At 35.6% G+C, this 25,979-nt stretch overlaps 1 protein-coding gene across 2 annotated transcripts in view; it reads left to right on the top strand.

The window, feature by feature from the left end:
- Positions 1 to 25,979, top strand: part of LOC145248109 (uncharacterized) — a 439,133-nt gene that overhangs the window by 197,714 nt on the left and 215,440 nt on the right. The window lies entirely within an intron of this gene.

The raw sequence follows: 25,979 nt of genomic DNA, 5'->3' as shown, positions 1-25,979 counted from the left end.
ACACATTTATGCATTTAGATTTTTTACGTCGATGTGTAACATGATCAGTCACGCTTAAGTTCGAAAAAGTATTTTTGCGTGTCTATCATGCTTAAGATTGAAATAGCATTTTTGTGTCTCTCGCGCTTAAGTTTGAAATATAATTTTCGTGGGTCAGCCAAATTTGATCTCACACGCTTAAGTTTGCACTAACATTTGCGTTGGTCTGTCACGCTTAAGTTTTAAACAGCATTTTCGTTGGTCTGTCACTTGTAAATTCGAGAAGCCTTTTCGGTCTATCATGCTTAAGCTTTGAATAGCATTTTTGTTGGACTGTCGCATTTGATTTTGAAAAAGCATTTTATATCTGTCACGCTTAAGTTTGAAGTGGCATTTTCATCGCCAAACGAACAAATTGATTGGACGTATTTTTGAAAACCATTCTGCCTTGTTTTGTATTTACGTGAATTCTTATAATTACGAATGCTAAACAAAAAAAAATGGCGCGTTGAGTGGCAAAAGAAAGAAAACGATTGCTTAAAAATGGTTGCATTTTGCTATTATCTGTTTATGAGTTAATCTGCTCTATTTCGCGAGATGTATAAGATAAAGAACATCTGGAAATGTTCGATGAAACGACTCAATCTGGGCGTTGTTTTAAAAGAATGGTAAAGGGAATAGACAAGCGGAATGGGCTCAAAATAAGATAAACATTGCCAATTGGCCGTTTAATTTGATTGAAAGGCAAAGGGCGTGGCTCGGATTTCAACGACGAAATACGTCTTATTATATCCATAGTCGAGACTCAATAACGGCCTTTACAAAGAAAGTAGAAAGTGGACTTCGTAGCATTCGCTTTCCTTATTTTGTCTTTTAGTTTTTACATTCCATGAGCGATGTTTCTTACAAAGGGGAAAGGATTGCCGCTCCTCTGAGTTAGAATCTATCCATACTGCATACACCGTTCACTTTTAAAAATTTTTGTTTTTGAAGTAGTATTTTTAGTTCCTTACATCAGGTGGCTTCATGCTTTATCTGGAGCAATTTTTATTAAAAAAAAAAACATTTTGAAGATGCGAATGAAAAACTAAAATAAGACGACTCCCGAGATTAAACTTCCAATATTAAGTACGATGGTCTACCAAGAGTTGCCTTTAATGTTTGCTGTGTTTTTTTTATGAAAAATAATATTTGGGTCTTTGAATGTAGCTATACTGTTATTCTTTTAAATATATATGTATGCACACACACACACATACACACATACACACACACACACACATATATATATATATATAATTTTTAAAATATAATTATTCACTGACACGTATTTCGTCATCTACGTCATCAGAGTGGCTAAATCTGATGAGTCATAGACGACGTAACACGTATCAGTGGATAATTCGCAAGTCAGTTTGTGTAGCATTTCTTTGTCATCAATAGCTTTCCGCCTACAAAATCAATATTTGATTTTTTTTCACCCATATACACCCCAAACAAGGCAAATTACATCTGAGATACAAGGGACTACTGTGTATAGGGAGATATGCTTACAAGGGCAATCCAAGCAAGCAGTTGCGCAGTGAGATGTCTGTTCACATTAAATTTGAATTTTTGCGTGCCAGTACAGTCGGGGAAGCTTGTAACACCGGAGGGAATTCAAACGCCTAGCAATTCGGGAGAAGAATATAATAAAGACGACTCGCCAACATGGAGAGACCTCTACATTTCTGTACACATATGCATCGAAAATGAAAACTAATTCTGTCTCAACAAAAATTTTGGACGCCCTTATCAAATAATTTATGTCATTATTGATGACGATTTCAATGAAAGACATCATGCTTTAAAAAATTATACAGGAAAATCTAAGTGGGGAGTTAGTCGGAAGTATTTACGTCTAGGGAGTACCAGTGCTACGAGTTCGTCGGAGCAGATTCCATTAGAGTACTTGTAAAACAAGCACGAAATAGAGAGAAAGAGTCAAGCAGTTGATGTATTGTTCCATGCATGTGACTTGGGGCTATAAATGAGAGTTACCTCCCTTTGATGTAGCCTCGTTTTCGAATATCATAATAATATATAATGATTAGGGCTGTGACAACCGCATATTCCTTTCGTTGTCATGACGCTGGAGTATATTTCCGACACATTTATACACAGTTAATCAATTGAGAACAACATCACTCTATCTTAAAACATATAAGATATTAACTGATATATACTCGAGAGTGAAGATAATGAAAAGAATATTCCCTTGTCATAACTTTAATAATGATATATGATCCTTGTTGTAATGGTTTGAGAAAGGAATTAGTAATAAGTTTAACGTACAGTGGTTCTTCACCGAAAAAAATGTCAGTTAAACGTTACAGTTCTTCACCGAAGAAAATGCCAGTTAAACGTTACATAAAATGAAACATTCGAAAGAAACAAGGTTTAACAAAAAAAAACAAAAAAAAACGACACGTTCTCTGCCAAGAAGTGCTGAACTGAAGGAGTATATTAAATATCATCAATGTGATTTTATTATTTGTATTGAACTATGTAGCACAATATTACTTTTTTAGTATTTATTAGTACTTATTAATTTATCTCATTTGGGCCAGTTTTTATGTTTAAAATACAATGGATCCTCTTTTATAAACTCATATTTTCTGCGTGTTATTGTTTTTTTTTATTGTTTGTTTTTTTTTTTTTTGTTTTTCTCTACAAAAAAACTTATTTTTGCGCTATCCAGAAAAATATCAGCTTTATCAAAACATATTTCTCTATTGAGTATGTTTCATTCCGTGGAATTTCCACGGGTCTTGCTAGTTAAAAATAATTTAAAGGGTCTAATTGAATTAATAAACAAAAGAAATGCAGAAATTATAATGTAGCATAATCAAAGCAACGATGCCTCCTTATGTTTTTTTTATTGAAATCCAAATTAGAATATTGAGGAAAGCTGTGAAATAATACTTTCAGTATTATTTAGATTATTCGAACTACTTTTCTCATATCAAGCTTTATTTTCACAGCGTTTTGGTCGATATGACCTCTGTGCTCTTTCAGGTGTATCTTATTGAACTCGGGAATCTTTCTGTCGAACTCGGGAATCTTCCTGACGAACTACTTTATCCATTACGTCAGGATCCGCAAATACTTGGGAAAATTCAGTTATGAGTTACACTCTCCTGGAGGTTTAAGCTTCAAATCTCAGTGCGGGCGACACTAAAAAATACTATTGCGAATTACTTAGGACTTCTACGCGGTCATGTCTGACGGGACCAGGGCATGCTACTCTCGTGGATTAAATAAAAGGTTCCGTTCGAAATTCCGTGCACGTTTCGAGTCCGACAGAAATAGTTCAGAGTTCGACAAAAAATTTTCCCTGAAGAAATCGGAGGTTACATCGGCTGAAACGTGGTGAAAATAACACTCAATATAGGAACAGTAGTTTTAATAATCCAAATAATACGAATTATCAAGACTTATCTAAAAATTCAAAAACATCATGAGAGTTTTTGTTGTTTTATTGCCTGAAAAGTAATTTATTTAGTGATTACCAGTCCTTAGCTTAATTAGGTTGACTTCTGTATTCAAATCAGTGTTTAGAATGATAACACATACGTACAGTTTGGTCAGTGAGTCTGGTTTGTTAATAACGGTTCTCAAATGGAATGGATTCTAGTTCAATGAAATTGATACGTAGTCTGCAGTAAAGAAAAACAAAAGAAAAATGGAAAAAGTGAGAAAGGGAATATTCAAAACAAAAAAAAAACAAACAAAAAACAAAGAAACCAAGTATAAAAGAGAATAAAAAGAACTAAAGAAAAACAATTTTTAATAAAGAAAGAACATGAAAAGTTTTGGAAAAAAGCTAAAAAGAAAAAAAAAAGACAAACGAAATAAAGTACGACATAAAGAAAGAAATGGAAAGAAAAGAAGTTGTAAACGTTAAAGTGAGGGAAAGAAAAAAAGGAAAGAATGAAAGGACGAAATAGAAAGAGTGAGGAAGACTCAAATGATTACGCTTCAAAAGAGACATCAGTATCATACCATGGTCTAAACATAAAACCAGTGGAGCTTAGCATTAATGAATGCTGTTATAAACGTTAAATGATTTGACATGTTTTTTGTACTAGCAGGACCCGTTAAGCGGCGTTGCTCGGTGGAAGCATCGTCCCCCCGCCTCGCGTAAAAAATTAAAGTACGGCTGTTGTTGTCCAATCCTCAACCTCCTCATGTGAAGAACGGCTTTCGGAATGAACACCCCTACCCTCCCTATGTTAAGAACGGCTTTCGGAATAGACACCACATTTTGTGAGAAATTTGCCCGAAATGTAACTTTGTTAAGCGTTGTCAGGATTCACGCGCGCAAATACTATGAACCAATTACCTTCCGTACTAATATGGCGGGCAGCGTATGGTTCAGGCTATGGTATTTTTGTTGGCAAGATTGGGGTTTAGGTGGCAAAATACTCTCGAACCGTCTATTAATTAAAAGGAACTAAATTCCTGCAGTTACCGGTACGTTACCATGTAAATATGTAAACGGTATTTCAGAAAGTGACAGTTTTAATCGAGCAGAAAAAAAAAAACAATGTAAACAGAATATTATAAAAATACTAGCGGGGGTACCCGGCGTTGCCCGAGTGTTTGTTTCCGGGACGGGGGGAGGATTTTAAAAAATGTTATGGTAGGTAAGTAGGAAGGATCAAACCCGGAGTCATGAGTAAAAGTAGGAAAATAAAGTGTGAAAAAAAAAAAAAAAAAAAAAACATCTGCAACGTTAACAGTTCGGCCACCAAGAAAAGTCCATTCCAGTTGTTTAGGAAAAAAAAAAAAAACACTATGGTAGGTCGGCGCGAACGTGAAAATATAATGTGAATTGTCCAGCACCCTAACCACTACGCCACAGAGCACTGCAGCTTAGTTTAGTGATTTTAAATAACTTCACATGATAGAACTACGAAGTCAAACCGGTGTTCTCTTCTCAACTGTTCCTTGTGAACGATCTCCAAACGGTGTTAAGTGGTGGCAGGGGGAGGAGGAATTTTTAAGAGAGAAAATATTTTACCACTTCCATTGATCTTAACCGATTTTGGCCGTGACTTCTCAGTAGAAAAAGTATAGAAATCTAAGATTATCGAGGAATTTGAGAACTAATAAGCCTATAACAAACCTCAGATATTGTTCTGCCGTTTGTGTATAATGTATTTGCATGAAATATCTTGATTTTTAATCCTATTAAGGTCAAAATCCCACGGGAAAAAATGAGTTCATTTTATTTATATAGAGAAGAGAAGAAAAGAGAAGAGAAGATAAATAGACCATGTTATGATTTGAAACAACATAAACCTTTTAAATTTTTAATTTTAGACAACGGAATCAGAATTTGTTTATAATTTTGAAAGAAATATAGTTCACAGACATTGTTCAATGTATATACCTAGGAGAAAATACACATTAGGCGAAAACAGTTTATTTTGCTTTGTGACTTATTTGCGTTTATAAATAAAAACAGAACATATAATATTAGGGCGGGCGTTTAGAAAATTGACATCCCTCCCCTCCTAATTCCAAAATTAACACTTTTTTCGTGTTAATCTTATCGATTACAAACTTAGCTTTCAGATTTAAAAAAAAAAAAAAAAAATTTGAAAAATAAAAAGTTTTATGACTTATCGTCGGGGATCAGTTTTCAATTATAACGTTCTACTAAATTGAACACGTACTGTGTGACCATCACCGAGAAATATAGTGTCGCAATATTTTTCTCGGTGATGGTCACAAAGTACTTGTTCAATTTAGTAGAACGTTATAATTGAAAACTGATCACCGACGATAAAAGTTATAAAAAAAATATTTTTTTTCAAATTTCTTTTTTTAAATCTTAAAGCTAAGTTTGTAATCGATGAGATTAACGTGTAAAAAGAAAGTGTAAATTGTGGAATTAAGAGGGGGAGGGTTAGCAAAAGCAATTTATTTTGCTTTGTGACGTATTTGCGTTTAAAAATGTAAACAGCACATTTAATTTTAGTTATAAGCGTTTGAAGTACACGTAAACATCTATTCTGGAAAGTGTTGGTCATCTGATATCAAGTTGCAAAGTTCTTCTAGGGGACGGCTACTATACAGCGAGACATGATGGAGTATGCAAGTATCTCCACTGGACCGTCTGTAACAAATTAAACAGCCAGTGTAGCAGCAAGTCCTGGGAACATCAACCTGAAAGAACAGTTGGAAATGACTTATATACCATACATTACGATCATGTAATCCCTACAGCCACCTACCTTGAAAATGCTGCGGTGAAACCTGACATAGTTATATGGAATAAGTCAGAGAGAGTTGCAACCTTGATTGAAGTGAGTGTTCCTAATGATGGCGGTTTGATCAGAGCTGAAAGAGAGAAACAGACCAAATACCAAGGTCTCATATACGATATGAAAAGAAACTGGAATCTTAAGGAGATATTGATCATACCAGTTATCGTAGGTGCCACAGGGCTTATGAAGAAGAACCTGAAGTCCTACCTAACTAATATTCCTAGTGAACCAAGTGCAAAAGAGATCCAGACAATTGCACTTAAGGGAACAGCGAGGATACTAAAAAGAGCTCTCGGTTGGTTTCAATAAAAAACGGGGCAATGTTGGCAGCTTGTTTGGCTGCCCCATACCCAGCGTTACAATTTTCAAAGGAAGAAAAATAAAAAGTAAATCAGTCATCGTTGTTTAGTCCCTTGGCCATAATTGGTATATAAGCGTAGTTTAAAGGCGGATATAACTTTATTCAATATTATTTGTTATAAAACGGACACAGGCCACAAATGCATAAACTGAAATGAGTTTTGTTTTTTAAATTAATTTCCCAACAACATTTATTTTCAAATAACTGTGCTTATGTACTTGTATAATCAACGCGCTATTTTTTAATAAATAGTTGTTTTTTTTTTTTTAATTAAGTTTTACGATATCCTTTTGTTTTTTTTTTTTATTAAATTGTTAGGTGTAAGTACAAAAAAAAACCCTGCCCACCCATGTTAATAATGACTTGCTAAATAGTAACGTTATTAATTTTGTCACGGTATCATAAGTGCATAAGTACCAATAATGTTTATTGCGCTATTAGTTTTAATTGCCCAATTAGTTATTGACATAACCATGCAATTTAATCGACTCGATTTAACTTTCAATTGGGCTAAAAAAAATCGATTTCTCTTGTCTAGAATAAAAATTGTAAGAAGTTTTACAGAGTTAAGAATTGCGAAAGTTTATAAGTGTTTTTTCAATAATGTAAGGAAAAATTCTGCATATATTGGTATGAATAAGTAATAGTTGTTTAGTATTTAAAGGAAATTGGGTTAATTTATTGTTTAACGAGTGCGTCGTTAAGAGAGAGCAGACATATTTTATTTGTAAAGGTCGACCGTGTTCGTTTATGTTATAAGATAGCAAACCGGAATAATCTGTTGGTCAAGTCTCAGCCGATGGGAATGAGGGATTTTTGGTAGGTAGAACTTGTTATTTTAGACTTGTGGAAAGGAAAGTTGATGGCAAGTATCTGAGTTTATGATCTAATTACGAAGGGTGTAAGGTCAACATAGTAATAATGTGGCTACTTTTTCCCGGTGATGACTGGGAGCGGTGAGAGGACTTTAGAAATGTAGGGAAAATACGAAGTACTACCTCTAAAGAAGTAAAGAAAGAAGGAAGTAAAGTAGGATTTTATTTTAAAGAATATATGTGTCTGTGAAGGCGTTGTAAAGTTACATAAGCAAAATATTATATGGAGAAGATAACGGAGTCCCCTTCCCACCACATTAACATTATCCCGGGCATTTATTTCAGATTAACGGATTATTTCCATTTCAGTTCAATAATAGTTAAATAAAAATAGTTCCCCCCCCCCGTTTGTAATAATTGTAGGATCAAACTTTTCCAAAATGAAGTTACATTTTTCATCAATCGTTGTCACTGAAACCAATATTTTCATCATCTCATTCTGTTTCTGTCCTGTCCTAAGTCCAGAAATTTCCCCTCGACACCAAAAGTCAACAGAGTATAAGTCATAGCTAAGATGGCGTGTTCCCTGCTAACTGAGGTATGTTTCTTTCCATTTATATTTCTAGGTGGTTTATCCACCCAGGTTTTGCCTTCTTTTACAAAGGGTTTAGTTTATTTCTAAACTTCATGAGACAACAACTATGAAGATGAAGATAACAGTCTGTAAATAAATAAATAAATAAATACAAAATTTACTCATCTCAAAGGATTCCAATAAAAAATAATTTATAATATTAGGCTGAGGAGTTTGAATGATGAACTCTCAACTAGAATGTTACTATTCCATGACAGTCGGTGGCTGGAAAAGTTGTTTGTGATAGTTAAAGGAAATGAGATTATTGTTCGCCTTATGGGAGAATGGCGAGGGGGGTTTCCCACGCATTTTTTGCAGGGCATAGTGTTCTTTATCATTGATCCCTGGCTCTTCAACCCCCATTTTCTGACCTATACATCACATCATATCGTCGTGAAAGGGAGATAAATATCGATAATCACCCTGCTAACTTCCTCCGATTGAAGAGGTTCCTAGGATATTTCAAATTCACACGCGGTCCTCAGTGTGCATTTGTGTCTGTCAAAAATCTAATTCCGACTCGAGTTGGGCTGATGCTTCGAGATGGGTGCGGTATAAAAGATTGCGAAATGATCGTTATTTTGCTACCCCGACTCGGGAGTCAGTTAACACCTAGATGATGACATATGACGCGTCAACTCTGTGGTGCGTTGCTGGACAAGCTCAGAAGGGAACCAACGACACCCGTACGACGCACAGACTCCGTCCGCAACGTACTTCACTAATTCGCCCAGACTCGGTATGATGCATGTACATCAGCAACCAACTGGTAACAAATGAAATGCTCACTGAGACACTGCTAGCACCCTACCGCGTCATGTAACATGGGTAGGCGCAATGTAAGAAGCTATAAAGCAGACAGGGAACCCCACAGAACACGCACAATGTCGGCACTCCTGAGAGTTCTATGGAATGGGGTAGAGTGTACCAACGACCAACTAACATACTAACCTCTGAACTGGCCCAAGGTACGTTCAATATATATCCAAGGGCCAGCCTCTCCCACCACTCCTACCAGTACATATACGCTTATCACCCCTCATAGATGTAAAATGGCAGAGTCGAAGACGCTTTAGGATAGAACCGACCATCTCGGACCCCACTCACCTCCTCTTGGCATTGGTGCTTCCCTTATTTTTTCAACATCTCATGTTCAGTCCAGATGATTTTGCGAAAGAGGTATATCAGTTGAGGGATTTTTGCAACAGTTTTGAGTAATAATCTGGTTAGTCGCCGAAGTAACAAGTGTTTGTTGCCGGGGTAGTATTTTCTAACGTGGCGCTTGCGGCGCACTTTTCGACGTCTGCTCTCAAGGTGGATTTACCAGCCAGTACTTACAACTTAACCAGCCAGTCATATTCTTGTAAGGAGGAACTCAAATGTACTCATATTTATTGCATTAGTTTTTTTTTGTTTTTGTTTTATTTTGTTTGTTTTTTGCAATGAAGTATTACTGCCTTCCTACATACAGTGCATGATATTCCCAAACGGTCAGTCCTCCGAACCTGACCAGACTCGATATCGCTTAACTTTGATTATCCAACGAGAAGCGGCGTCATCCCGATTGTGTCATATTGCTATGCCTATGTGCGGACGACTGGTCGCCTTTTATGGCAGTTGGCATAACTGCTACCAAAATAGTGGCTCTCACGCATCTTGTAACGTTCGAGGCATACCTGTATAATCCAGTTAATTGTGTGCCACTTACGATGAGACGATAGGCTATGCTAATTACACGGAAAAAAACCCACATTATTCGAAGCACGTTTAACTTTCTTCTTTTCCATAGAGTCATCTATTTGTCATACGTCTTCAAATGGCTGAAACGACCAATCCGCACTCCACTTAAATTAATTCTGTATGAACAGAAGGATATTTGCCAGCCTATAACTGTGCACCAATTTTTCACCGTGAACAAAGAGGCAAATGTATTTACATTCCCATGAAATATGAGTACAGCACTTAATTTAATTAGTCGCTTGATGGTTGAACTGAATATTATGTTCGTAATTTACTGACTATTAAAATACAGCGTTTAGACTAGAACTCTCCAAAGTAGTTATAACCGACCGCCTAGAGCTGAGTTGATCGTCCACCTATTAAATAAATGCGTGGGTGTACAAAGAGGGTTGATACTTGTCATGTTGTCGACAAAACTTTCAAGGCCAACAAACTGGTACTTGTATAATAAAACCAGAAATAAAATACATAAAATAATACAGTAATTGTAATCCGATTCAGACGAGAAAATTAAGCTCAATTACATTTTTTATGAACATCGCTCGAGACAAGGCATGAAACCACTTGACCTAAGAAGCAAACAAGGACGAAAGATGATCATCGCAAAAGACAAGAGGTGCCTATTGGCATTAGATTTGAAAAGATCATGCTCATAGGTAGAAGGAAAACAGTCAGCAGGAAGGGAGTTCCACAGGTTTACGGGGCCCGTGGCGCAGTTGATAGAGACGTTGAATCTCTACGGTTCCAGATGAGAATTGTCTGAAGATAGCGGTTTCAATCCTAACCAAAAGCCGGCCAGAGACTTACTTGGCCAAAATGTGGTGAGATGACAACAACTACAGATGACAGTGATGGCTGAGAATGCAGTTAGGAGATTCTAAGTTCCTATCCGTCGCGGTTACCACCTGGCGAAGGCCAGAGGAATAGTTGGCCGAAACGTCGTGAAACAACAGCTAATAAAGATGAGACTATTAGTCCGCAATAAATAAATTGATATAAATAATCCTCATCTCAATAATGAATTCCAATTAATATAATATATATGTTTGCAGTTGTTGGAAAGAAGCTACTGAAATAGGAATCTGTATTACATCGAGGTATCAGAGCAGACATTTGATGAAGACCACTAGACAAGCGAGCCAAACGAGCTGAAACTAAAGAAGCAGGGAATCGATCAGATAATTCTGAAGAACACGTGCCATGTTAGACTGAGACCAGCAACATCACGTCTATGAGAGAGAAAGAGGTCGCGGGGAAGAAGAAAGAGCGGGAGTGAATCAAATAGCGATATGTTTCTGCACCTTATCAAAATCCCTCAAATGAGACAAAGATTCAACAGGCTAAATATGACAACAGTATTCCATACGTTGTTTGATAATAGATTTGTAGAGGCAGAGAATAGCCTCAGGTGTGCGCAAGTGTTTATAACGATACCGTTTTAACGAGAAACAGAAAGAGCAGCGGATCTAATATATCAACCTTAAGAAATGAGATTGATATATTAGAGAATTAGATGAGAAAGAAAGACCAAGGAGTTTCAGACTCAAAGTCTCCTCAAGAGCAAAGATATCCATGAGAATCTCAGGAAGAAACCGGAACACGCCTACAATTGAAAGACACGCGTTGAGTCTAAACAAAATTAAACAAAACAATTAATTTCGTACTCCAATCGACAACTGAACCCAAGTCAACTTCTAGATAAGCTGCATATTTCAACTCACCCGGAGATGAGCGAGAAGCAACATCAGAATGGAGAGTGGTATCATCAGTATAGGAATTAATTTGCTAAATAATATTATCTGAAAGATATTTGCTAAATATTTAGCGATATTGGTCTGGGGTATGTAAAAAATGAGGTTACAGATGGAAAATTCTACGTAAACTTTGTTTAAGCAAGAAAATGAAATCTTCCATTAGAAATCAAGGCTACGTGACAGAATATATCGTTATGGGCAGGATGTTCAGATGGGACGTGGTAAAAAAAAAGATGCTAACAGAGGCATAAAGATATTAGAGAGTAGGTGAATGAACATTGAATAAGAGGAGGCGATTAAAATAGGTAGAAATAGCTGAAAGAGAAATGTTCAGTTAATTATAAATTACAGCCAATTAAAACAAAACAGTAGATCAATCCCAGAACGAACATTTGTTGTGTGACTGATGCATCTGAGATAAACGCCTTAAGAAAACAAACGTTGATTAAGTCATGTATAACTATAATAGATATATCGATAAAAATAGATAGAGGCGCTAGTTTCGTCTTTTTTATGAATACCATTATGGCATGTGTTCTTTCATAATTGTCTGATATCTACCTGCTTCTTTTGTTTCAGCTCGTTTGACCCGTTGGTCTAGTGGTCTTCGCTGTTTTGATACCTCGTTGTAATTCAGATTTCTAATTCAGTAGCTTCTTTCCAGGAACTGCTGGCCCATGGTGCTCTTTTCCTGCTGACTGTTTTCCTCCCACCTATAACCTTGGTCTTTTCAAGACTAAGGTTAATAAATATCTCCTTTCTTCGCAATAAACATACTCCGTTCTTGATAGCTCTTTACATCAAGTGACTTCATGCCTTGTCTGAAGCAATTTCTGGTATCCTGGGGATGCTTATTGCCACCCAAATTCCAGTGAAGACTAATGGTTGCTGCCAACGAGAAACCAATGCTAAGCGGCTGTTGCGATAACGCAAATTAATTTGGATAGGTTGTCGAAATAGTTGTAGAGTACTGGAAATCTGGGGAGACTTGTTGTCATTCAGACTCCAGGGAACACCACTAGTTGTTCTCAAAGAACAATCTTTGACGATGGCTTGTGTGAATACTCCTAGTGAGTAAATAATAATATATGTAATATTTCTCGTAGTCTGTATGGTTGCTAATCTGTCCGTTCCATTTTTTTTTCGGAAATTACTTGGCCGATCTTGCTGAAATTTTTTATGGACCTTTGGATGATAAGGTGCAGTGAACCAAGTATTATGTTATTCATTCGATGCACAGTCAGAAATTAAAATTAATAAGAATTAGTATTTAATGCAAAAAATGAGCACAATTTCAACCATATTTACCCATAAATTCACTTGTTCTAATCAACAGGATGTAACTGTTGCCATTCTATTTTGAAAAAAATTTCCTGAATATTTTTACGTTTTCCATAAGAGCTTCGCGAACCAAATTAAAGAGTTTGGCGAGCCGTATTTGATCCACGGGCCATCGTTTGGAGACCCCTACCTTAAAACATATCAGATGATAAAATGTTAAAACAAACGTCTTATTTTGTATTATTCGAATTAATCGATCTACTGTTCTCATCTTGAATGTTATTGACAAAAAGTCTAAAGCTACTACTACTACTACTAGTAATTTTGATATCTTTAATTAGTATTATTATTATTATTATTATTATTATTATTATTATTATTATCTCATAGTCATTAGTGCTATTTCAAACTGAATCGTGACAGATCGATGATCGGTTGCCAGGCGTACGGGCAGAGCTGTTTAGTAAAGTTCACAGAAACATCGTTCGGTCATTAAGACGTTCTTCTGACCATAAGCGTGACAGACCGACAAACAGTCAGACTGTTCGAACGACTAATGACAAATGCACAAACATAGCTTTTCATGGGGATACATTAACGAAACATCTAATCAGTAGTCCGAATACTCGTAATACAGGGTGGAACGATAGAATTGTCGCCCTAAAGAAAGCAACCATTTATTTTAACACGTTTATTAAAAAAAATCAATTCAGGTAGCTTGATTACGTAGTAGAGCTGACATCTATTCAATGTAACCGCCGTCAGCTTCAATCATCGCCTCGATACGGGTCCGGAACTAGGAGCATGCCTTTTCCCAAAGCGCCGGCGGGATTCTGGCAAATACTTGACGAATGGCTGCAATCAGGTCGGCTTTGGTGTTGTGGGATCTTATTTTGGTGATGTTCTCGACGTATGACCCAACGAAGTAGTCAAACGGGTTCAGACGCCACCACCGAGAGATGACTGTGGTTCAGATAGAGGGAGTAGAGGGGGGGCAGTGAGGGAAGGTTACAAAGTTTTAGCACTCCTTCTGAAGCCAAGCCTGGGTCTCTTTGGACTTGTGGGCCGGCACTGAGTCCTGCTGCCACACCCAAGGTCTGCCAGCCGCCACCTGGTTGAACTAGGGGATCAACACACTCTTCAGCACATCTAGATACACTTTGGTGTTGACTTTCAAGCAGACTTCAAAGATGTGAGGTGGCATGATGTCGCCCTCACTTGAAACCACACCAAAGACCATAACCGTGGCTGGAAACTTTGTTTTCATCACCCTGGACACGTCCTTGTTATTCGTGGCAATCCAGCGATGCATTTTGAGGGCGCTGGCAATGGTCCTGTTGTCATAACTTGGATCGGTAGAGAGCATGCGTTGTACATCGGCGCATCTCCGATCTCGCTCGTTTAACATTGGGTAACTTTCAGACATGATAGGAGGCTCCTGTCGCTTTTGGGATTTGTATAAAACTGGCCAGCTAGTAGATGGTCTGCAACAAAAAAAAAAAAAAAAAAAAAAAGAGAGAGAGAAAACTCGTTTTCATTAAAGCAAATGGAATCGTCGTTTTTTCTAGGGCAACAATTTTATCGTGTCACTCTGTACATTTTCAGTGCTTCTACAGAATTTGAACCGAAACAAACTGACTTTTGCATAACTAAAATAAATCTCCAAATACAGTTCAAAACAAACGGATGAGTTGGATTCGCATTTTGTAGAAAATATTTCATCTTATTTTAATAGGTATTGGTTATTTAATCTACTATTTATTGATGGACGTCTAATTATTGGATTTGCTCTTTGATCTTATTCTCACAGCGTTTCGGTCGACGCAACTTCGTACTTTCTTCTTCTGCGTCTTGTCGAACTCGGGAATCCCCGTGGATTGAATAAAGGGTTCCGTCCGAAATTCCATACTAATTCTCAAGTTTGACATACAGACTCCCGAATTCATCTAAGCGCACCTGGAAAATCTTAGAGGTTACATCGGCTGAAACATTGCAAGAATAGTCACCGAATAAGCCAAATAATCTACGTAGTAACTGCGGCTTTTATTTGCTTTTATGGCAACCGCCGGTGTTTTCTCCCTAGGCAAATCGCTTCAGTTTCTAGGGGGAAAAAAATGTGTACAGAACGCAAAAATCATATCTGATTCAAAGAATTTGGAAGGCTAGCAAATGAAGTGGAAGTCTTTGAAATCAGATTCTTGTTTGTCATTTTTTGACTCCAGAGATAAGTTAGAGACAGACACGTTTTCACTTATTATTTCTATTTATCTTTCTCCTTAAAATATCAACTTTCACTTCTCCTAACGACGAAAAAGAAAAGCAACTGATAGGGAAATAACGACATGTTTATGCTTATAGCACATGCTTATGACAGACTTTACAGATTGTCGGCTGCTTTTAGATGCGTCAGTCTGTTCGTCTGTCACGGTTAAGTTTGAAATAACATTTATTATTATTATTATTATTATTATTATTATTATTATTATTATTATTATTATTATTATTATTATTCAGCACTGGCTCTTATGTGAGTGGCTCAAATCTCAATAGTAAAGAATTAAAACCAATTCTGTTGTCAAGATATCCACCATAATTTCTCTGCATCCGCGGAAAGATATTTTTAATCGAAATTGGCTTTTTCTTTTTCCACGAAAATCATTCGCTTATCGGCTTTTAGTTATAATTTTGGATCTTTATGTAAACACCGTCTGCATCGATAAACTAAAATCAATCCCCTAAAACAGGGGTCTCCAAAGATTTCGAAACGGGTGGGGCATATTGCTGACTTTTTAGAGCCACGTTAGCCGATATAAAAAAAAATGGTCTGGGCGTGTTTTATGCTGTTTGTTTATTTTATTTATTTACTTTTCTCATTAGCTTTGCTTTTTAGTGAAACTGGTTCTCCAAAATATCATTATGTTTTCATCATTTTCTGAACAAAAAAAAAAAAAAAATATCGACCCTATTTTCACACATTTCCATTAAAAAAAAAATTCCTGAATATTTTTACCTTTTCCATAAGAGCTCCGCGGGCCAAATTAAAGAGTTTGGCGGGCCGTATTTGGTCCCCGAGACGTTGTTTGGAGACCCCATGCCCCCCCAACATATCAGATGCAAATTTTTAAAACAAATTATTCTGTATTATTCGAATCAATCGATCTACTGTTCTCATCTTAAATGTTATTCTTACAATATTTTTCTTAAATAATTCCCAATAATATTCTTAGTATCGCCTGCACTAAGGATTCAAGCTCCAGAAGACTCTCAATTAGAATTGATTAACTTAGCACCTTTATCCGTTGTTCTACGAGTCCTTCAAAGAACGGGGGTAAACTACTCTTGTGGATAAAACAAAGAAATCATTTCAAAGTACTTGAGCCTCTAGAAAACTGTCGCTTAAATTGGTGATTCAATCCTTAGTAAAGACGATATTAGAAATATAATTAACAATTAATTAAACTTCTACTTTGTCATGGCTGATGAAATGAGAACAATCTATTCCCATGGATTAAATAAAGAATTCTGTTCGAAATCCCATGCAGATTACCGAGTTCGACGCAGAGATTCCTGAATTCGACAAGAAACACCACTAAAGAAGGTTGAAGGTTACACCGGCTGAAACTTTGTAAGGATAACACCCACAATTGAGACACTTATCTGAATAATCCAAAATAAACTAAATTATTAATCTTTATGTAAAATGTTTTTGAAAACATCGTTTTCTTTGGTGTGTCATGCTTAAATTTGAATTAACATTTTCGTTGGTCTCTCACGCTTATGTGTGAATTAATATTTTTCTCGGTCGATTACGATTAGAATTTTCCAGAGTCGCGTAAATTCATCAATTTGAGTGTGACCACTTATTTTTTTTTTAAGATTGACCAATGTGTAAAATCAATCACGTGAACAAATCTAAAAAATGTTTTCTTTTGTTTGCTTGTGTACAGCCTAGGGTTCACATCGCGTGACCAATCATTACCAAAATTGGTTATAATATCAGTCATGGTTTAACTTAGAACTGCTTTAACTTTCGGGTAAGTGAACCAAAGGGTCAAGGTGAAGATCATGAAAAAAGACATTTTTGACGATAATTCGGTTCTGTACATCGTAGTAGCCCTCTACTTGGCCCATATTGTAGCCAATGACGTACAACAGTTTATATGATATTGAGCTTGGAATGTTCAGTCAAGGTCTAAATTTTGACGGAATATGATTTATGGATCTGATGCTCTTTAATATCAATAAAAATATCATGGTATATATATATATATATATATATATATATATATATATATATATATATATATATATCAACCTGATCAGATTTTGTTTTAGTTATTAATGTGTTCATAGTATAATTTCGTGAATACTTCATAAAATATGGAGAAATAAGGCCCAGATCAGATTTTGCTCATCCGACGAAGTATGCAGTCTCGCGACTGGCTTAGGTTCTTGTTTCTACATATGAACGAGTTTAGATAGATAGATAGATAGATAGATAGATAGATAGATAGATAGATAGATAGATTATATGCACTCCCCTCCTTCCACAAGGGCAAAAGTAAACACAAGTTTCTAAATATGGGGACAATCAGGATCTCTTGCAAATGATACTTGGCAGGGAAGTAAAAAAGATGCCGCAGCCTATGAGGATTTCTCCTTCTGTGGTCGCAGACAGAACAGATTCAATGAATAATTTCAGGTAGATCGATTGATCGATAATATAAGCGTGTATGTTTGCTCACGTGCGTTCATGTGTGCGCAAGTTCGTCCGTGCGTAAAAAATATGGAGCTCTTTAGGTTAAGATGAAAAACATTCGACACACAAAAATTGGGAAAAAGAAGTATATATATATATATATATATATATATATATATATATATATATATATATATATATATGTATATATATATATTACAGATCTGAAAGAATGGCTAACATCATACACTGCATTTGGACGTCTATATTTTGAGCGGAAAGCATAAAATATAGAAAAATGGGATGAAAACTACAATTTTTTTGCTCCATCTTTTTCCTTCTCTCCTTTTCTTAATCCTTTTCATTTTCATTTACGCCATTTATTTATATACAATATCCTCGTACGCTTATTTTACACTGCTTATTCTACTAGTCCCTCTACTCATCTCCTCCCACCACTTATCGTCTCATTAACCCAGCATTGAGAAGCATACACTGTTGCTCCCTTTCTTAAACATTTCTTCTTCATTTACGTCATTCATTTATATGTAACATCGTTGTGCACTTTTCTCTGATACTGCTTGTTCTACTACTTCCTTTAGTCCATCATCCTATCCATTATTGCCTCAATAACTCATCACTGATGCTACCCTCTTTCCATTTTCTTCTTTATTTACGTCATTTACTTACGTATGCTATCCGCTTACTTTTCTGTTTCCAAGATGCTGCTCTTATTATTTCACCTGTTCCCTTTCTTCCGCCTTTTCTCTTCTCGTTCTCTTTTTACCGCAAAATATATGCTGCCGCTAGTCGTGTTTACTTTCTTCTTCATTTACGTCGTTTACTTAGGCACGTCACCTTCTTACGCTTCTTTCTCATAATTGCTTCAGTGAACCTCTCTATTCCCTTTTTTCCGCCACTTCTCGTTTCATTCGCCATTCTTTGCCGAACATTCTCTGCTGACACTCTATTAATTTTCTATTCTTTATTTTCTTTATTTAATAATTTACAGAATATCGAGACAAATTTGATATTTTTGAATATATATATATATATATATATATATATTATTGCAGAACTATTTGTAGTATTTAATAGCAGTAAAGTTCAGCGAGTATCTGTTTCTGTATATTATTGATGGGTTTACGAGCTGGAATGAAAAGCATTAGTATATTAGAAGAGAGTGGCCTGCATAATGTCAATCGCAAAGTTAATTTGCATATTTGTTTCGAAAAATGACATTCTATGAATTAATTTTTTGTCATTTGTTATATTCAATGACTGTAAAAATAATAAAATAGTTCTGTTTCATGATATCATATTCCCTGGGGAAATATTTGGCATTTGTGTTCAGATGTTCTTTGTTTTATGAGGCGTGACTTTATTTTCAAAAAGTTACGGTCTATTTCTAAATTGCAAGTGAAGAGACAAATTGAAAGAGAGAGAGAAAAGGAGAGAGAGAGAGAGAAAGAGAAACAGAAAGAGAAAGAGAGAAAAAAGAGCGGGTAAAATCGAATGATTATTATCAAGAAAGAAGTATATACGATTGCTTGTAAAATAGGGGGCGTATGGGACTGGGAAGGGTATACGTGTATCAGTAGGGCCAGCTCCGTGTCATATCCGTCTTCTACCCAGGAAACTCAGATGTGACTGAGAATTACGATTTCAACAGCCCCCCCCCCAACTCCCGTAATTGCAACTCAATAAACTAGCCTGTGTGAGGCGCTGTTGAAAAAGTCATCAACTGTTCGCCCATAGTTGACGATGAAGACCACGAACATCACTGGATGATGCTGTGACTTAACTGCATGATACTGTGAAACTTTTTGCGGCAAGAGGTACGCAATCCTGAACCACACCTCTCCTGAATCGACGCTGTTTTATTCCAGTGGCAAGTAGAAATTCAGGATGACTAAAAACAACGCCAAGATAAAAATAGAGAGTACATACAGTGCCTGCTATTCCTAATTGACTACTCAAATGGTACTTACCAGGCCCACCGGTTCTCATCAGGTCACTGAAGTTAAGCAACGATGAGTTGTGCTACCGCTTGCGACACTAAGGACCAGCCGATTGAGGAGACTAATAACATCTGTTCTGATACCATGCTACATCTTTTCCGTCCTCGTCAGTAACAGAACTTCTTGACTGAAGCAATATTTATTTTTTGCTCCAATTCAGAGTGCCCTACATTTTACCAACATTAAAACCCGACTTTGTGTGTAACTTTGCCCTCGTGGGAAGGCAAGTAAATAAAAATTGGTGTTCAGAGGCCTTTTGAAGGACACGATGAAGCTCCAGAGTTTTAGGTCCTCCCTGGTGAAGGCTCAAAGAGGCTCCTTCGTATAAGTAGTATTCGTCAAAGGATCGCCTAAGAGATACGTCAATTATTGGCCAAGATATGACTACTTTTTACTTTTCTTTTTAAAAAATGTGTCGAATTTGTCTAGAACGCCTGCACGTCATCCTTTTTCCGTTCTTCACTTACGTCACTACTACTACTACTACTACTACTACTACTACTACTACTACTAACACTACTACTACTTCAATCCCTCCACTACTTGTTGTTTCATTTGCCCCGTCACTTCCAAGTTTTTTCTTTCCTTCTTCATTTACGTTACTTTGATCTTTCTCTTCTTTTATTCTTTCGTGCTGCTGCTGCTGCTGCTGTTGCGACGACTCTTCTTTTACACCTCTCCTTCCACCACTTCTCAAATACCCGCTGCTACTTTCTTTTATTTTATTTGAACATTTTGGATACTTAAAAGACATTTATTTTATTTTATACGTTCGATAATTGTACATATTCTCGTTTATATATATATATATATATATATATATATATATATATATATATATATATATATATATATATATATATAGTCTAATGATGGCTTGATACCATCCTCTCAGAATATACTTGCACATATGTTGGTTATGCATAGATGGTTTGCACTGATAAGCATTTTTGCATACCTCCACTTATCTATAGCTCTAAAGTGTTATAGCAGCATATACTGACATAAAAGAAGTAAAAGACACCCTTATTATCTCCTCTATATTATCTCACCTATCACACACACACACACACACACATATATATATATATATATATATATATATATATATATATATATATATATATATATATATATATATAACAATTATTATAGTAAATAATTATGCCAGTCCCTTTAAGCAGCTCGTTTCTTATTGTTGAGTGAGACAGTTGAAATGAAACTTGGTCACTTAAGGTCGCATGCGTAGATCATAATATTATAATCATTTGATCACTCTGACAGAGATTAAGACATTTCAAAATAACTGTTTAAATTTCAACGATATTTCTAGCGGTTGACGGTGGCCGTGTGGATTTGTTCCTTGCTAATGGAGTCAGAGATGGCTTCGTTACCGGCGGTAATCATAGCACCCTGCACTGATGATTTCTCGAAAGGATGAAACACTAGTCAGTAGGTATTTAATGATTATTATAGTAAATAATTACACACACACACACACACACACACACACACACACACACACACATATTTGAAATATGCAAATGTAAAAATGATTTGCGGCGATTTTAAATGGTACCGTTTCTTTTATCGTAAATTGAACTTATTATTATATATATATATATATATATATATATATATATATATATATATATATATATATTCCCTAAACCTTTGGCCTTGACGAAGGGGAGACAAAAACTTGAGACTTGATTTCAATTATGAATATCTCCAGTATCAAATAATCTTTATACACTGTGAAATGTATTTTATGCATGAAAACCACAGAGGGGAGATATAACATATGAGAAATAGTTGGAATCAAGTCTTCCCTTCTGTTATTTCAGATCATTTGAAACCAATGTAGTAAGTTTTAGTCTTCCCTCCATCAAAGCCAGAGGTTTTGCGGAAATATCAGATATTTTGTAATTCATATGCAAAACTAGGAAAAAAATTACTAGGTTTGAAACATTGGTAAAGGTGCAGTATCTTTCTACCCTAAAAAAACTCCTTTAAAATTACCACAATTATAGGCTTTCGAGGGTGCTGAAAATGAAAATATTGTTTAAAATTCCAGGAAATCAGTAGTTTCCAAGATATGAAAAAATTATAGTTTCAAAAAATGAGGGATCACTTTTCTATATTAATTTAACGTAAAATGAACAAATTAAGCAATGCAATTCTCTATGTTATAAATGGTGTAGTACGCGCAAACGCGCATATTTTTGCTTTAATACTCAGAAAATTACCACCCTAATAAAAAAAGAACAGAACCCCCCCCCAATGTGGGTGTAAATTTTACATTAAATTAATAAAGAAAAATGATTCCTCACTTTTTGAAACTATAATTTCTTCATATCTTGGAAACTACTTGTTTCATGGAATTTTAAATGTTATTTTCGTTTTCAGCACTTTTGAAAACCTTTAATAGTGGTAATTTTAAAGGATTTTTTTGAGGGTGGACATATACAGCATCTTTACCGAAACATTTTATGTCTGTAAAAAAAGTGCAAAAAGTGGATGGATAATGGATGATCTCCTTAATGTGCGACCTTATGGGCAAATGTCACATATCCCACTACACAATCAAGGTCATTAGCTTTTCAACGAGTCTTCATTCGTTAAATTCTGATCAATAGTCGCTTAGATTTGGAACTTATAAAATTGTCAAAAAAGTAATAGATCTCTCTCTCTCTCTTTCTCTCTCTCTCTCTCTCTCTCTCTCTCTCTATATATATATATATATATATATATATATATATATATATATATATATATATATATATATATATATATATATATATATATATACGTGCATCAGAAGCCGAAAGGCGTCATTGAATTCATGAGAAAACTTCACTGAGAACGGTGATGACTAATCTAAATGAATACGGGCGAAAGTTAGGCCCAGTTTTCGCACTAACGACAAAACCAAAACACTTTATTCCAAATTACTTCAACTACAATATAAACGCATAATCTTTTTTGTATAGCATTTATGTATATGTAGTATCAATCGCAAGGCTTATAAGAGTAGTCATCGATGCGTAGAAATCAGAAGGTCATAGTATCAACGCTGGCGTCCCTCAGGGTTTTATTCTGGACTAAACTCTCTTCCTGCATTTATGCAGACGACGTCATAATCTATAGCAATATCAAAAGCCGACAATGACAAAGATTTTCCTGATTCCCTCGGGAAAAGATAACTAGTCAATGTTTATGCATTTATAACTAAGCTGGGTGCTCCATTCTATGATCCTCCCCTTTCTGGACTTTCACAAAAAAAAAACACACCGACTAGCTAAACCATTATCCACAATTTTCCTCACTCTTTGTGCTTAAATCTAAACGCAGCTTCCATGAACAAGGCTTCTTTCTTAGAATTACCCGCCTGTAGAATACTGTTCCAGTGGCCTGCTTCACGGCCGACTACAATATGATAGTATTCAAGTCCAATGTAAACAAGTTCTCTTAATTAAATCGTCCCCTTAATTAAATCAAATTCTACCCAATTTACACCGTTAACGATAATTACACTACCACCTTACATTCATTAACCCTTATCCTCGAATAGCCTTAGGGCCTTGATAAATGGTGATTTCCTTGCATATAAAATGTGTTAATTTGCATATTAGTTTCAAAACATGGCATTTTATTAATTAACTATTTGTCATTTGTTATATTCAATGATTGCTGTGATTGCAAAAAAAAGAAAGAAAGAGAGAAAGAGAGAAAGAGAGAGGAAGAGAAAGATCGGATAAAATCGAATGATTATTTCTATTTACTTGCCTCCCCACGAGAGCAGAGTTAGACACGAGGTCGGTTTTTAATGCAAGGAAAATCCAGCTCCCCCCCACCAAAAAAAAGGGCACTCTGGATAGGAACAAAAATTAAAATTGTCTTAGCCATGAAGGATTTCTCCTCCACTGACCGAGGGACCTTGGTCTGAAGGCCAAGAAATCGAATGAATATTATCCAGAAAGAAATATATATTACTAGCAAGGTCACCCGGTGTTGCTCGGGACCGTATAAGACAATGAGAAAAATTTTTCAACATACCTGTTATTCTTAGAGTAGAGGATGTTTTTATGTTTATGTATCATTTGCCATCTTGAGCAAAAGAATATTTTACCTATCCTAGGACGGGTATTACACAACATATGTATGGAATAATTGTACCTTCATTGGACAGGAAATTTACAGCACGTATGTTGAAAAAAAATTCCTTGTCTAGGGCGGGTAATGTACAACACATATTTAAAATTATTTACATAATTTTCTGTTGTGCTAAATTTTCACTATGCCACAGGTAAGAGTGTGTTTGTCTTTACATCAGAGTGCTATAGTGGAGAAGCAACCGGATTTTTATATGAATGTTATACTACTCGAATATATTACATGATTTTCGATTTTGATAACTTATGTAGGTCACAGATAAGAATTTCTTTGTTTTTCATATGGGTACTTCATTATATATTTTGTAGGTAGACGTAACAAATATTTATCCAACTGATCACTGGTCGACTATTATGGGTGTACGAGAGAGAGAGAGGGAAAGAGAGAGAGAGAGAGAGAGAGGTGAGGGTGAGGGTGAGGGTGAGAGACAGACATGAATGAAAAAAAGAGGAGAAAGAGACAGATTGGGGGGGGGGGAGATATAGGAATACAATGAAAACACAAGAGAATGGGATACGTTGAGAGAATATTGTAACGAGATACGCAGGGCATGGTCGATGTGCTGCAATCGGTTATTGAAATGCATTAGGAATTCGAACAGCAGAGGGAAAAAGAAAAATATCCGTTGTTATGGCCGGAATGTTGAAAATCTGAACCTTTGTGCTTTGTCGAAAGGAAGGCAGGAACACAACAAAAGCTTACAATCATCATTGGCAACGTTCGAAAAAGAAGAAGAAAAAAAAAACAGCCGGACGGAAAAAGAAAAAAGAATGGCGGGAACAAAATATGGCATTCCTGAAATAAATAGACATATTTTTAAATACATCATTTTTTTTTTGTATCGATTTCTATTAGGTTTTATCTTTTGAATATAAGTTTCAAATGTTTTAGTTTTCGTAATTCACAAATGATTCATCGATTCCTTGATTTTTTACATGTTTATGCCAATCCTTTATCGACTATTTTTTTTTTCATCTTCTTCATCCCAAACAAAGCATATTTTCCACTTGGACGTAAGAGGTTATAGGACCATATCTACTGGGACACGATGTGAGGCAATGAACGAAATGCTGTTCACAATACGTTTAAACTTCTGCATTAAGGGGAGCGGGAAACGTGGGGGGTTATTCCAAAGTCTAACAGAAGTAGAAAGCTTTCCAGCATATAGGGACTGTTTGAAATGGAGGGGTGGAAATTTGCTGCTAGACAGGTTTGTCGGGTGTATGTACGTCGGGGGCGGTGGTTCAAGTGCATTGAACTCGTCGTTGTACATTTTATATCGAAACACAATGTCATTAGTTAGTCCAGTTTGTTTTATGAAAAAAAAAAAAACTTTTTTTAATTTAAAGCATAAACATGTACACATTGGCTAAGAACAAAGTGTAGTATCTGATGCTGCACGTGGTTTCCGGTCCTGTTGGACTTTAGTTTGATTAAACTATTAGTTGAATGGGTCCTGTCCTATTTTTATTCTTTGGTAACAGAGATCTTCAATGATTGGCATTTCCCACATTCATTTGCACCGATATATATATATATATATATATATATATATATATATATATATTTTAATCATTCAATAAAATACTTCACTCCTATTTGGTTTTCTAATAGTTGTTTCATTCAGAAATCAACCTGCTTGTTATCGGTTTCAACCAAACTGGAAAATAGTGGTGTATTTTAAAGAAAGGGTAAATTTTCAGATTAGGTCCACCTCCACAATTTTCTTTTAAATGACGACTTTTAAAGGTTTTCGGCCATGCTGAATACGAAAATCGCCTTGCAATTTTGCAGAAATAATTAGTTATCGAGATATAAAAAGTTGTATTATGCATTGTATTCTTTGGTGGCCATCTTTGTTACGCGCGTAGATTTGCTTATGGCGCGCGCACGCGCGTAAAAACGATGGCCGCCAAAGAGTACAATGCATAATACAACTTTTTATATCTCGATAACTACTTATTTCTGCAAAATTTCAATGCGATTTCCGTATTCAGCATAGTAGAAAACTTTTAAAAGTCGTCATTTAAAAGAAAATTGTGGAGGTGGACCTAATCTAAAAAAATACCAAAGAGAGGGTTGGGAAAGTATTGCTAATTAGGGTTTTTTTTTTCATATATATATATATATATATATATATATATATATATATATATATATATATATATATATATATATATGCTTTCTGTTTGAGGTATTTTT

Source organism: Euprymna scolopes, chromosome 26 (genome assembly GCF_053919585.1).
Source record: "Euprymna scolopes isolate OS-2025 chromosome 26, ASM5391958v1, whole genome shotgun sequence".
NCBI lineage: Eukaryota > Metazoa > Mollusca > Cephalopoda > Sepiida > Sepiolidae > Euprymna > Euprymna scolopes.
Note: the sequence above shows the minus strand (reverse complement) of the source record. Positions and strands in the feature narration are given on the sequence as shown.